Genomic DNA, 14,406 nt, shown 5'->3' on the forward strand with positions numbered 1-14,406 from the left:
GATCAGTGCTTAGTGATGTCATCCGTTATAGTCTGCGCTCAGTGATGTCATCTGTGCTATATGAGTCACTGTAGGTTCAGTGTTATTCTGATAAAACTTCCCCTTTAGTCCAGTTGGTTGCACCCAGCCTTACCTGTGACCCCTCATATATAAAAGCCAGGAGGGGCGTGGCCTGGCAGGTATGCTGTAATGGGGTGTTGTCAGCAGGAAATAGTTCTTTTGGGGGGCACTGTTGAGGGGTTTCAGGAAGTCAACGCTGGAGGATCAATGTGATTGGCTGTAGAGATGTGACTCAAAAGGATCCAATCATACCTTGTGGGTCAGGGAGCGCTATCTGCCACCTATAGACCCAAACTCTGCCCACTCGGTGCCCCCTTATTAAGGAGGAGCATTTTTAGATAAATGACCTCAGTTCCTGTTTCTTTAATACTCAATACTGTCGTGGAAATTGTGTTTCAATGAGTTCCCCACTATGTATTTCCCAATCCAAAGAAACGAGAACTGCAGTTACATTTAGGGGTGCGGCTCAGGCTGTTTCCCAGGGGGCTGTGGCCCTTGTGCAGTTACTGAGTCAGACGTCTGATTGGTTGCTACGATTTACTCTATTATTAGTACATGACTCCCCCGCCGCTTTTCCATGTGGGGTCAGTATTTAGGGGGGCAGGATAGACGGGCCAGTTCCTCCGTGTGTAAATATCAGTTTCAGCCCATTCAGTTTCCAGTAATGAGAGAGCTGAATAAACACTTCTCATTTCCTTGATTAAAGGGGAAGTTACAGCAGGATATGACCTCACATTACAGTGGCTACCTGGTTTTCCCACAGGGTGACTGTACATTATGCAGAAATGGATTATTCAATACTTTATGCTGAGATCATAGGCTGGAGGGCCCCAGCTTGGCCAAAGTGTTTTCTTTTACTCATATGGGCCCCACTTCTACCCTGCAATGGCACAGATTCATGAGTAAGTAACATGGTTTTAAAAAGCAAGAATATAGGTGGGTGGAGCAGATACAGGTGACCTCTCCCCTCAAAGGAAAGGGAGCTAACACTTTTTTTTATTTTAAAAATAGTATTTTGGAGGGCCTCCTTCCACCAGATATGGTACTATCTGGCACAAAATGCTAGTCCTCAACTGCCAGAATCACATTGGTTTATATAGATGGACTGGTGGTGCATGAAAGTCAAATACAACTGTCATATAGAGGGGCAGGGGTCCAGAGAGCAGTCAGTAGAGCAGAGTACACGAGTTATTCAAAGGATAGAGACAGACAGCAGTTAGTAGAGCAGAGTACACGAGTTATTCAGAGGATAGAGACAGACAGCAGTCAGTAGAGCAGAGTACAGGAGTTATTCAAAGGATAGAGACAGACAGCAGTCAGTAGAGCAGAGTACATGAGTTATTCAGAGGATAGAGACAGACAGCAGTTAGTAGAGCAGAGTACACGAGTTATTCAGAGGATAGAGACAGACAGCAGTCAGTAGAGCAGAGTACACGAGTTATTCAGAGGACAGAGACAGACAGCAGAATCACATTGGTTTATATAGTTGGACTGGTGGTGCATTAAAGTCAAATACAACTGTCATATAGAGGGGCAGGGGTCCAGAGAGCAGTCAGTAGAGCAGAGTACACGAGTTATTCAGAGGATAGAGACAGACAGCAGTCAGTAGAGCAGAGTACAGGAGTTATTCAGAGGATAGAGACAGACAGCAGTCAGTAGAGCAGAGTACAGGAGTTATTCAGAGGACAGAGACAGACAGCAGTCAGTAGAGCAGAGTACACGAGTTATTCAGAGGATAGAGACAGACAGCAGTCAGTAGAGCAGAGTACAGGAGTTATTCAGAGGACAGAGACAGACAGCAGTCAGTAGAGCAGAGTACACGAGTTATTCAGAGGATAGAGACAGACAGCAGTCAGTAGAGCAGAGTACACGAGTTATTCAGAGGATAGAGACAGACAGCAGTCAGTAGAGCAGAGTACAGGAGTTATTCAGAGGACAGAGACAGACAGCAGTCAGTAGAGCAGAGTACACGAGTTATTCAAAGGATAGAGACAGACAGCAGTCAGTAGAGCAGAGTACACAAGTTATTCAAAGGATAGAGACAGACAGCAGTCAGTAGAGCAGAGTACATGAGTTATTCAGAGGATAGAGACAGACAGCAGTTAGTAGAGCAGAGTACACGAGTTATTCAGAGGATAGAGACAGACAGCAGTCAGTAGAGCAGAGTACACGAGTTATTCAGAGGACAGAGACAGACAGCAGTCAGTAGAGCAGAGTACACGAGTTATTCAGAGGACAGAGACAGACAGCAGTCAGTAGAGCAGAGTACAGGAGTTATTCAGAGGATAGAGACAGACAGCAGTCAGTAGAGCAGAGTACACGAGTTATTCAGAGGACAGAGACAGACAGCAGTTAGTAGAGCAGAGTACACGAGTTATTCAGAGGATAGAGACAGACAGCAGTCAGTAGAGCAGAGTACAGGAGTTATTCAGAGGACAGAGACAGACAGCAGTCAGTAGAGCAGAGTACAGGAGTTATTCAGAGGATAGAGACAGACAGCAGTCAGTAGAGCAGAGTACACGAGTTATTCAGAGGACAGAGACAGACAGCAGTCAGTAGAGCAGAGTACACGAGTTATTCAGAGGATAGAGACAGACAGCAGTCAGTAGAGCAGAGTACAGGAGTTATTCAGAGGATAGAGACAGACAGCAGTCAGTAGAGCAGAGTACAGGAGTTATTCAGAGGACAGAGACAGACAGCAGTCAGTAGAGCAGAGTACACGAGTTATTCAGAGGATAGAGACAGACAGCAGTCAGTAGAGCAGAGTACACGAGTTATTCAGAGGATAGAGACAGACAGCAGTCAGTAGAGCAGAGTACAGGAGTTATTCAGAGGATAGAGACAGACAGCAGTCAGTAGAGCAGAGTACAGGAGTTATTCAGAGGATAGAGACAGACAGCAGTCAGTAGAGCAGAGTACACGAGTTATTCAGAGGATAGAGACAGACAGCAGTTAGTAGAGCAGAGTACAGGAGTTATTCAGAGGACAGAGACAGACAGCAGTCAGTAGAGCAGAGTACACGAGTTATTCAGAGGATAGAGACAGACAGCAGTCAGTAGAGCAGAGTACAGGAGTTATTCAGAGGATAGAGACAGACAGCAATCAGTAGAGCAGAGTACACGAGTTATTCAGAGGATAGAGACAGACAGCAGTCAGTAGAGCAGAGTACACGAGTTATTCAGAGGATAGAGACAGACAGCAGTCAGTAGAGCAGAGTACAGGAGTTATTCAGAGGATAGAGACAGACAGCAATCAGTAGAGCAGAGTACACGAGTTATTCAGAGGATAGAGACAGACAGCAGTCAGTAGAGCAGAGTACAGGAGTTATTCAGAGGATAGAGACAGACAGCAGTCAGTAGAGCAGAGTACAGGAGTTATTCAGAGGATAGAGACAGACAGCAGTCAGTAGAACAGAGTACACGAGTTATTCAGAGGATAGAGACAGACAGCAGTCAGTAGAGCAGAGTACAGGAGTTATTCAGAGGATAGAGACAGACAGCAGTCAGTAGAGCAGAGTACAGGAGTTATTCAGAGGACAGAGACAGACAGCAGTCAGTAGAGCAGAGTACACGAGTTATTCAGAGGATAGAGACAGACAGCAGTCAGTAGAGCAGAGTACAGGAGTTATTCAGAGGACAGAGACAGACAGCAGTCAGTAGAGCAGAGTACACGAGTTATTCAGAGGATAGAGACAGACAGCAGTCAGTAGAGCAGAGTACAGGAGTTATTCAGAGGACAGAGACAGACAGCAGTCAGTAGAGCAGAGTACACGAGTTATTCAGAGGATAGAGACAGACAGCAGTCAGTAGAGCAGAGTACAGGAGTTATTCAGAGGACAGAGACAGACAGCAGTCAGTAGAGCAGAGTACAGGAGTTATTCAGAGGATAGAGACAGACAGCAGTCAGTAGAGCAGAGTACAGGAGTTATTCAGAGGACAGAGACAGACAGCAGTCAGTAGAGCAGAGTACACGAGTTATTCAGAGGATAGAGACAGACAGCAGTCAGTAGAGCAGAGTACAGGAGTTATTCAGAGGATAGAGACAGACAGCAGTCAGTAGAAGCAGAGTACACGAGTTATTCAGAGGATAGAGACAGACAGCAGTCAGTAGAGCAGAGTACAGGAGTTATTCAGAGGACAGAGACAGACAGCAGTCAGTAGAGCAGAGTACACGAGTTATTCAGAGGATAGAGACAGACAGCAGTCAGTAGAGCAGAGTACAGGAGTTATTCAGAGGATAGAGACAGACAGCAGTCAGTAGAGCAGAGTACAGGAGTTATTCAGAGGACAGAGACAGACAGCAGTCAGTAGAGCAGAGTACAGGAGTTATTCAGAGGATAGAGACAGACAGCAGTCAGTAGAGCAGAGTACACGAGTTATTCAGAGGACAGAGACAGACAGCAGTCAGTAGAGCAGAGTACACGAGTTATTCAGAGGATAGAGACAGACAGCAGTCAGTAGAGCAGAGTACAGGAGTTATTCAGAGGATAGAGACAGACAGCAGTCAGTAGAGCAGAGTACAGGAGTTATTCAGAGGACAGAGACAGACAGCAGTCAGTAGAGCAGAGTACACGAGTTATTCAGAGGATAGAGACAGACAGCAGTCAGTAGAGCAGAGTACAGGAGTTATTCAGAGGACAGAGACAGACAGCAGTCAGTAGAGCAGAGTACACGAGTTATTCAGAGGATAGAGACAGACAGCAGTCAGTAGAGCAGAGTACACGAGTTATTCAGAGGATAGAGACAGACAGCAGTTAGTAGAGCAGAGTACAGGAGTTATTCAGAGGACAGAGACAGACAGCAGTCAGTAGAGCAGAGTACACGAGTTATTCAGAGGATAGAGACAGACAGCAGTCAGTAGAGCAGAGTACAGGAGTTATTCAGAGGATAGAGACAGACAGCAATCAGTAGAGCAGAGTACACGAGTTATTCAGAGGATAGAGACAGACAGCAGTCAGTAGAGCAGAGTACACGAGTTATTCAGAGGATAGAGACAGACAGCAGTCAGTAGAGCAGAGTACAGGAGTTATTCAGAGGATAGAGACAGACAGCAATCAGTAGAGCAGAGTACACGAGTTATTCAGAGGATAGAGACAGACAGCAGTCAGTAGAGCAGAGTACAGGAGTTATTCAGAGGATAGAGACAGACAGCAGTCAGTAGAGCAGAGTACAGGAGTTATTCAGAGGATAGAGACAGACAGCAGTCAGTAGAGCAGAGTACACGAGTTATTCAGAGGATAGAGACAGACAGCAGTCAGTAGAGCAGAGTACAGGAGTTATTCAGAGGATAGAGACAGACAGCAGTCAGTAGAGCAGAGTACAGGAGTTATTCAGAGGACAGAGACAGACAGCAGTCAGTAGAGCAGAGTACACGAGTTATTCAGAGGATAGAGACAGACAGCAGTCAGTAGAGCAGAGTACAGGAGTTATTCAGAGGATAGAGACAGACAGCAGTCAGTAGAGCAGAGTACAGGAGTTATTCAGAGGACAGAGACAGACAGCAGTCAGTAGAGCAGAGTACACGAGTTATTCAGAGGATAGAGACAGACAGCAGTCAGTAGAGCAGAGTACAGGAGTTATTCAGAGGATAGAGACAGACAGCAGTCAGTAGAGCAGAGTACACGAGTTATTCAGAGGATAGAGACAGACAGCAGTCAGTAGAGCAGAGTACACGAGTTATTCAGAGGACAGAGACAGACAGCAGTCAGTAGAGCAGAGTACACGAGTTATTCAGAGGATAGAGACAGACAGCAGTCAGTAGAGCAGAGTACAGGAGTTATTCAGAGGATAGAGACAGACAGCAGTCAGTAGAGCAGAGTACAGGAGTTATTCAGAGGACAGAGACAGACAGCAGTCAGTAGAGCAGAGTACAGGAGTTATTCAGAGGATAGAGACAGACAGCAGTCAGTAGAGCAGAGTACACGAGTTATTCAGAGGACAGAGACAGACAGCAGTCAGTAGAGCAGAGTACACGAGTTATTCAGAGGATAGAGACAGACAGCAGTCAGTAGAGCAGAGTACAGGAGTTATTCAGAGGATAGAGACAGACAGCAGTCAGTAGAGCAGAGTACACGAGTTATTCAGAGGACAGAGACAGACAGCAGTCAGTAGAGCAGAGTACAGGAGTTATTCAGAGGATAGAGACAGACAGCAGTCAGTAGAGCAGAGTACAGGAGTTATTCAGAGGACAGAGACAGACAGCAGTCAGTAGAGCAGAGTACAGGAGTTATTCAGAGGATAGAGACAGACAGCAGTCAGTAGAGCAGAGTACACGAGTTATTCAGAGGACAGAGACAGACAGCAGTCAGTAGAGCAGAGTACACGAGTTATTCAGAGGATAGAGACAGACAGCAGTCAGTAGAGCAGAGTACACGAGTTATTCAGAGGATAGAGACAGACAGCAGTCAGTAGAGCAGAGTACAGGAGTTATTCAGAGGATAGAGACAGACAGCAGTCAGTAGAGCAGAGTACAGGAGTTATTCAGAGGACAGAGACAGACAGCAGTCAGTAGAGCAGAGTACACGAGTTATTCAGAGGATAGAGACAGACAGCAGTCAGTAGAGCAGAGTACAGGAGTTATTCAGAGGATAGAGACAGACAGCAGTCAGTAGAGCAGAGTACAGGAGTTATTCAGAGGACAGAGACAGACAGCAGTCAGTAGAGCAGAGTACACGAGTTATTCAGAGGATAGAGACAGACAGCAGTCAGTAGAGCAGAGTACAGGAGTTATTCAGAGGATAGAGACAGACAGCAGTCAGTAGAGCAGAGTACACGAGTTATTCAGAGGATAGAGACAGACAGCAGTCAGTAGAGCAGAGTACAGGAGTTATTCAGAGGACAGAGACAGACAGCAGTCAGTAGAGCAGAGTACACGAGTTATTCAGAGGATAGAGACAGACAGCAGTCAGTAGAGCAGAGTACAGGAGTTATTCAGAGGATAGAGACAGACAGCAGTCAGTAGAGCAGAGTACACGAGTTATTCAGAGGATAGAGACAGACAGCAGTCAGTAGAGCAGAGTACACGAGTTATTCAGAGGACAGAGACAGACAGCAGTCAGTAGAGCAGAGTACACGAGTTATTCAGAGGATAGAGACAGACAGCAGTCAGTAGAGCAGAGTACAGGAGTTATTCAGAGGATAGAGACAGACAGCAGTCAGTAGAGCAGAGTACAGGAGTTATTCAGAGGACAGAGACAGACAGCAGTCAGTAGAGCAGAGTACAGGAGTTATTCAGAGGATAGAGACAGACAGCAGTCAGTAGAGCAGAGTACACGAGTTATTCAGAGGACAGAGACAGACAGCAGTCAGTAGAGCAGAGTACACGAGTTATTCAGAGGATAGAGACAGACAGCAGTCAGTAGAGCAGAGTACAGGAGTTATTCAGAGGATAGAGACAGACAGCAGTCAGTAGAGCAGAGTACACGAGTTATTCAGAGGACAGAGACAGACAGCAGTCAGTAGAGCAGAGTACAGGAGTTATTCAGAGGATAGAGACAGACAGCAGTCAGTAGAGCAGAGTACAGGAGTTATTCAGAGGACAGAGACAGACAGCAGTCAGTAGAGCAGAGTACAGGAGTTATTCAGAGGATAGAGACAGACAGCAGTCAGTAGAGCAGAGTACACGAGTTATTCAGAGGACAGAGACAGACAGCAGTCAGTAGAGCAGAGTACACGAGTTATTCAGAGGATAGAGACAGACAGCAGTCAGTAGAGCAGAGTACACGAGTTATTCAGAGGATAGAGACAGACAGCAGTCAGTAGAGCAGAGTACAGGAGTTATTCAGAGGATAGAGACAGACAGCAGTCAGTAGAGCAGAGTACAGGAGTTATTCAGAGGACAGAGACAGACAGCAGTCAGTAGAGCAGAGTACACGAGTTATTCAGAGGATAGAGACAGACAGCAGTCAGTAGAGCAGAGTACAGGAGTTATTCAGAGGATAGAGACAGACAGCAGTCAGTAGAGCAGAGTACAGGAGTTATTCAGAGGACAGAGACAGACAGCAGTCAGTAGAGCAGAGTACACGAGTTATTCAGAGGATAGAGACAGACAGCAGTCAGTAGAGCAGAGTACAGGAGTTATTCAGAGGATAGAGACAGACAGCAGTCAGTAGAGCAGAGTACACGAGTTATTCAGAGGATAGAGACAGACAGCAGTCAGTAGAGCAGAGTACACGAGTTATTCAGAGGACAGAGACAGACAGCAGTCAGTAGAGCAGAGTACACGAGTTATTCAGAGGATAGAGACAGACAGCAGTCAGTAGAGCAGAGTACAGGAGTTATTCAGAGGATAGAGACAGACAGCAGTCAGTAGAGCAGAGTACAGGAGTTATTCAGAGGACAGAGACAGACAGCAGTCAGTAGAGCAGAGTACAGGAGTTATTCAGAGGATAGAGACAGACAGCAGTCAGTAGAGCAGAGTACACGAGTTATTCAGAGGACAGAGACAGACAGCAGTCAGTAGAGCAGAGTACACGAGTTATTCAGAGGATAGAGACAGACAGCAGTCAGTAGAGCAGAGTACAGGAGTTATTCAGAGGATAGAGACAGACAGCAGTCAGTAGAGCAGAGTACACGAGTTATTCAGAGGACAGAGACAGACAGCAGTCAGTAGAGCAGAGTACAGGAGTTATTCAGAGGATAGAGACAGACAGCAGTCAGTAGAGCAGAGTACAGGAGTTATTCAGAGGACAGAGACAGACAGCAGTCAGTAGAGCAGAGTACAGGAGTTATTCAGAGGATAGAGACAGACAGCAGTCAGTAGAGCAGAGTACACGAGTTATTCAGAGGACAGAGACAGACAGCAGTCAGTAGAGCAGAGTACACGAGTTATTCAGAGGATAGAGACAGACAGCAGTCAGTAGAGCAGAGTACAGGAGTCAGGCTGAGGACAGAGACAGACAGTAGAGCAAAGAACAGGCATCAGGATTCACCTACTGTCAGTCCCCTTTCTATTTACTCTAGTGAGTGACGTCGGTGAACAAACCTATAAGTGAATTTCACCACTTCCCATTTGGGCTCAGATCTTGGGGGTTTCAGGGACCCCTCATTCATATCCTCACCCCATATAATGTTCTCTAATCACCATATTAATTGTTCCCTGACTCCTTGAGAATAAAGGCAGGACTTGTTATACTCACATCACTGCTGGCTGGAGGCGCTTGTCAAGTGATCATGTAAATAGGAGAGATCAGAAAGCGCCGCAGAAACAGTAACCCAAAAATGTAACGAAATGGTGCAAAAAGTATTTATATTCACTACCAAAAACGTATACATGAATGTGCAATAACAAATAAAAGTGAAAAAAAAAGAGAACTCACAGTTCACCCCAGTCCAGATGCATTGGAATATATTTATATATAAATGGAAAGAGATCAGCACTCACAGGACTTATATCAAATAAAAATGTATTAAAGAACTAAGGACGGACGTTTCTCAGAGTATCTTAACAAACAGTGAATGTTGCTTAAATTCAAGTCCAACAGCAATTGTTACAGAGAGACATGGTCATAAAATAAGCGACTGTCATTAAACATCACCCTGAAGTTACCGTATATAATCCATAGAGGTGAGACAGTTACCCATATGCACTTTTATATGATTCCTTCCCAAAAGTGCCACAGTAGCAAGTGAGGACCAATATGTCGAATTTGAGAAAAAGGTCTAACATGGCCCATGGGTTAAACATCTCCCGGTCATAACATACAATACTCGTCCTAGGATATATAATATCAGAATTTACTGTCTAGACTTCCACTATCGTAAATATACTGCACCTATTTGTGCTTCCGAATTTTGTCAATTTCATGGCACTATCCCTCTTACTCAACCACTCCCGTGTTTTATTTTATTATAGTCATTTATAGAATTTTTTATAGTTTTTATGATTTATATGTGGGGCCAGCATGTTGCTTTTGGGAAGGAATCATTTAAAAGTGCATATGGGTAACTGTCTAACCTCTATGGATTATATACGGTAACTTCAGGGTGATGTTTAATGATAGTCACTTAATATATATATATATATATATATATATATATATATATATATATATATATATATATATATATATATATATATATATATATATATATATATATATATAAATATATATATATATTCTTTTTTTTTACTGAATTAGTAAAAGTAAAAAACATTTATCTGGACTTGAGACCTAACGCGTTTCATGCCTGCTGGGGCACTTACTCATAGACTAAAGGACACGCCCCTGTACAATCCTTATATAGGGGCTGTGGCCAATCAAAAGCATACATACATACATACAACAACCAATCACAATTGGAGTTAAATTCAAACACAAATAAAGCATGAAAAGAAAACAAAAGGACAAGTGATAATATCTCATAAGTTAATGCGAAGGTGAAAATATAGAGCAAGTGTAGTCAGGGCAGCCATCGGGGGGGGGAGTTGTAGGGGGCCCCAAGGGTAAGGGGGGCCGGCCACGCCACACTTACTTTATTAGCCGGGCCCCCCATCTTTCTTAGAGTTGTTGACTTCAGGAAGGCATGGATGTTTAAGGGGCCCTGGCCACCAATTTTCTCATAATGTGGGGGGGGGGGACCTGGCCACCAATTTTTCTTTTCTCATGTCGGGTCCTAGCCACCAATATTTTTTATGTTTTTTTACTGTGTGGTGGAGAGCGGACCTGTGGGGTGTGGTGGGGGGCGGACCTGTGGGGTGGGGGGCGGACCTGTGGGGTGGGGCTTGCGGTGGGTGCAGCCCAGGGGGCCCAGGAAATGTTGTCGTATGGGGCCCTGTGATTTCTGATGGTGGTCCTGAGTATAGTAATAAAAGAAAGGATGAGACAAAAAACAACACTGAAAAGGGTCAAAAACTGTGGCTTTATCTCATATTAACTATATTCCCTGAATACCTATTTCAAGAAAAGCCTCTTTTGGAGTATTAACGCCCAAAAAATAGTAATAAAAGCAAAAAAAACACGTGTTGGATATAAAAATATTAGGGATGCACCGAATCCAAGATTCGGTCTTTTCCAGCAGGATTTGGATTCGGCCGAATCCTTCTGCCTGGCCGAACCAAATCCGAATCCTAATTTGCATATGCAAATAAGGGGCGGGGAGGGAGTAAACTTTTTTCCCCTTCCCACCCCTAATTAGCATATGCAAATTAGGGTTCGGGTGAATCTTTGTGAAGAATCCGTGGGTTTTGGCCCGAAAATAGTGGATTTGGTGCATCCCTAAAAAATATATATGAGAAATACTTTTACTAATTTAGTAGTTATAATTCCTTTGAAGAATTTCACAACCAAGTTTTGTACAAACAGTAACCCCTCCCCCACTCATTTTAAGCCCTCGCCATTAAAGGGAAATATGATAATTAGTGGTGCCCCCATAGTGACATTACCAGGTATCCCCTTGTGAGAGTCATTCGCAGAAAAGCGTCGGGGGAGGGGGGCGTATATAAAAAGCGGAGAGTCTGTGTGTGTCATAACTTTCATTTCTCAGTCTGACCCACTTAGCGTCGTCCCCTTGGGCAGGAAGTGGAACAGGAAGTGTCTCTATAGTGCGTCTATATTGGGCACAATGGTCAGCTCCACGGGGGGGGGCTGCAATAAGTAGACTTATTTCACTAGTTTTGGCATTAGATTAAAGGGGACATTGAGCTAACAACAAATGTTTATAATTAAATAAAAAAGGTGGAAATCTGACATATGTCAGTGTGATAAGATTTGTTGAAAAAAGAAAGAAAAAAGGTATATCCCCCACTAGCAAAAAAAGAAGAAAAGAAAACACTGAGCACCAATACTCAGCAATAAAGTGCTTCTTTATTCCTTATTGTCACCAGAAAGGTCACTTCTACAAAGTGCAATAAATAAATGGATTAAATACCCTTTGATGAGGCTTCTAATGAAATTTATAAAGTGCTTAAGAGCTGATTAAATTAGTGAATAAATAAACTTCATGAATAAATACGTATATATAAATTAGCTTCTAATTCATTCCCAGTACTATAATAATTTTACCCAAAAGGGTTAATTTAAAGGGATACTGTCATGGGAATTTTTTTTTTTTTCCAAAATGAATCAGTTAATAGTGCTGCTCCAGCAGAATTCTGCACTGAAATCCATTTCTCAAAAGAGCAAACAGATTTTTTTTATATTCAATTTTGAAATCTGACATGGGGCTAGACATATTGTCAGTTTCCCAGCTGCCCCAAGTCATGTGACTTGTGCTCTGATGAACTTCAATCTCTCTTTACTGCTGTACTGCAAGTTGGAGTGATATCACCCCCCTCCCTTTCCTTCCCAGCAGCCAAACAAAAGAACAATGGGAAGGTAACCAGATAACATCTCCCTAACACAAGATAACAGCTGCCTGGTAGATCTAAGAACAACACTCAATAGTAAAAATCCAGGTCCCACTGAGACACATTCGTTACATTGAGAAGGAAAAACAGCAGCCTGCCAGAAAGCATTTCTCTCCTAAAGTGCAGGCACAAGTCAAATGACTGGGGGCAGCTGGGAAACTGACAAAATGTCTAGCCCCCATGTCAGATTTCCAAAATCTCTCTTTTGAGAAATGGATTTCAGTGCAGAATTCTGCTGGAGTAGCGCTATTAACTGATGTGTTTTGAAAAAAACTTGTTTTCCAATGACGGGATCCCTTTAATAACCTTATATTCCAATTAAAAAGTGCTGCAGTGCTAAACAAGTTAATAAAGTTTCAAATTCATCGGTTTCTCCCACGTTGTGGGGTCCCACAGGCGGCCAAATGATCATATATATTATACAGGACTTCTCCACCTACTTTTTATTTCCTTTTCCTTTCTTCTTCACAGAATCAGAGTGACCTTAAAATTTCTCAAACAAACCGACGAATTTAGTACATCTGGATTCTCCAGGACTCGATCCGAAGTCGTGACCCAAACCCCTAATCGATTTATTGCTCAGCCGAATCTTGTCAATTACAGCTGCTTCTAAGAAATTATTGTTCTTAAAGGACCAGTAACATCAAAAAATGTTTTTTAAAAAATCGTTAGTATACTATGAAAAAACACCAACGACACATATTAAACTTTAAAATCGCCTTTATTAGTCTTTATTTAGAAATAACTTACCGAAACTCCACTTGGGCTCCTCTTCAGAAAAGGCGATCAGGTGATCCATCGTGTGGCGCTCGATTTCTCCTCCCTGCCTTCCTTATAAGAGATAGCCAGGGAGGAGAAATCGAGCGCCGCACGATGGATCACCTGATCGCCTTTTCTGAAGAGGAGCCCAAGTGGAGTTTCGGTAAGTTATTTTTAAATAAAGACTTTGCAATTTTAAAGTTTAATATGCGTTGTTTTTTTTTTTTGGAGTATACTAACCATTTTTTTTATTTGTTATTTTTTAGTTTTTTTCCAAAATCAGGTGCAGACTCTGAACTGTTACAATTTTGCAACATTGAGTTGATCCATTTCTCAGCAGCATCTCTGGAGTATCAGTAACTATTGTATCAAGTCTAACAGCTGCCTGTAATGAAACTCAAGGATTCTGCTCAGCAGGGACAAAGATAAGAAATGGATCAACTAAATTTAGAACAGTTTACAGGGTCGGCGACCCCACCCTCCTCCTAGAGCTGCTTTAAAAAGGTGAAAATTTTAACTCACACATCAATTTTAGAAAAATGATTGCGCACACAGTAAGTAATTGGAAAAAGTCTTTATTTCTGGTGAACGGTCTGAAACCAACTGAACTGAAAAAAGTGTTGAAAGGTGAACATCCCCTTTAAATTGCCTGAATCCACTTCTTCATTAACAGATATACAGCCCCTTTTAAATGAATTCTGCCGGCAAGAAGCAATAAGGGTTAAATCAGCAGAACCCCGTCTAAAAAAGAGGATTTACTGAAACTTGGTCAATATTCTGGGACCAAATTGATTCTAGCTTCAAACCTCGTATTTTCGGCTTGTTACAATTTTCCTATAGTGGTTAATCTGATGTGTCCATAAAATATCGTTTTCATTGCCTGTTGTATGATTGTAACAGTTAATAAATGGGTTGTTCACCTTTAAATTAACTGTTAGTATGATGTAGAGAGGGATATTCTGAGACAATTTGCAATTGGTTTTTATTATTTGTGGTTTTTGACTTATTTAGCTTTTTATTCAGCAGCTCTCCACTTTGCACTTTCAACCATCTGGTTGCTAGAGTCCATTGTTCCCTAGCAACCATGCAATGATTTGAATAAGAGACAGGAATATGAATAGGAGAGGCCTGAATAGAAAGAGATGTAATAAAAAGTAACAATAACAATACATTTGTAGCCTTAGGGTAAAGCCACATGAGGAGATTCGGGGAGATTAGTTGCCTGGCGACTAATCGCCTCGT

Source organism: Xenopus laevis, chromosome 8L (genome assembly GCF_017654675.1).
Source record: "Xenopus laevis strain J_2021 chromosome 8L, Xenopus_laevis_v10.1, whole genome shotgun sequence".
Taxonomy (NCBI): domain Eukaryota; kingdom Metazoa; phylum Chordata; class Amphibia; order Anura; family Pipidae; genus Xenopus; species Xenopus laevis.